Raw genomic sequence first — 1,537 nt, forward strand, 5'->3', positions numbered from 1 at the left:
AGAGTGCAGAAATAGGAGAGAGAACAGATATGAGAGTGCAGAAATCGGAGAGAGAACAGATATGAGAGTGCAGAAATAGGAGAGAGAACAGATATTAGAGTGCAAAGAAAAGAACCCAGCTACATACAGAGAGCACAGCGCAAATATGAGAGTGCAGAAATCGGAGAGAGAACAGATATTAGAGTGCAAAGAGAAGAACCCAGCTACATACAGAGAGCACAGCGCAGATTTAGGAGTGCTGACATATAGAACAGAGAAAGCACTCCAAATACAAGAACCCACACAAGACATACAGGGGATCAGACATATGAGAGAATAAATAAAGCCGGGATATCAGGGTGCAGAAATGGGAGAAAAGCTATCAGTATGAAGGTAAACCAATTATAGGCATGCAGGCATGGGAGGTCACACATAGCAAATAAAGTGTTTTGAACTTTGGCGAGCCAGATTCCAGCATTTTTTTTTTTTTAACACTGACCATGGAGGTCAGGATTTCTGATTACCAACCCTCTTCCTCGGAATCTGTTCTTCTAATACCTCATTTGGAAAACATAATAAGGAGACCAAAAATGTAATTTACTTAAAATACATCTGACTATTGGGGAGGTTTTATTTTGCACAATAAGCAAAGTATTGGAAAATAAATCAACTCTCTTTTTGGGATTATACAGACATAATAGTGTGTAACAAAGCACAGGATCATGAAGTAAACTATGATATTCTGCAGTGTACACAGCAAATACAGCGTACCTACCTGCATAGTACTATTACAGGTCCAATCTAATAGGGAACAGGAGGTAGGTGGGTTCAAATCATTGCAGATCATTTGGAACAAAAAGGAATGAGGTTGTGGGAATTACAGACAGGAGAATGCACAAGGGTCCTAATCATTACTTCATGCATCTAATATAGCAGAGGAGGTATAAGGATCTTACCTGCTCACATATGTCTATACGTTGGAAACGTTAGAAGTCGAGTGTACTTACCTGTCCCTTCATTCTGTAATCACATTGTGCAGGATTTATGGAAATGCATTTGCCAGGTTTTCCATTTAAATGAGCGGGAATGTTGGCCAGGTACAGCAGGTGAGTACTTTCTGCCCACAGCACATTTCCCCTTTTTTTTTATCTATATAAACCTTTACCTGTATAATACAAATAGCGTTCTGTGGCTAGATACATTCCTACCACATTTTTCTGCTCATTTCTAATCAAGTAGAAATCATAAGTAAGCAGAGATTTATTTCTTTCTATAAAAATATTGTGTGATAATCACAACAAATGTTATAGAACACCAGGGCACTTCTCCTTCCGTACAGCGAATGAAGCAGACATTTCTGCACAGTTCTTTACAATCATTATTGTTGTACCTGGTATGACTACTTTAATTAATATCTGCCCACTGTGCCTCATGTCCAAAAAGATTTCTCTATGAAATACCAAGATCCCATCAAGGTGAGTTTATTGCACCCCACAACAAAATCTCTATACTTGACATGTGGGGGGACTCAAGAGATAGGAAGTACCATTGACATGTG

This window comes from Pyxicephalus adspersus, chromosome 6 (genome assembly GCF_032062135.1).
Source record: "Pyxicephalus adspersus chromosome 6, UCB_Pads_2.0, whole genome shotgun sequence".
Classification (NCBI taxonomy): Eukaryota; Metazoa; Chordata; class Amphibia; order Anura; family Pyxicephalidae; genus Pyxicephalus; species Pyxicephalus adspersus.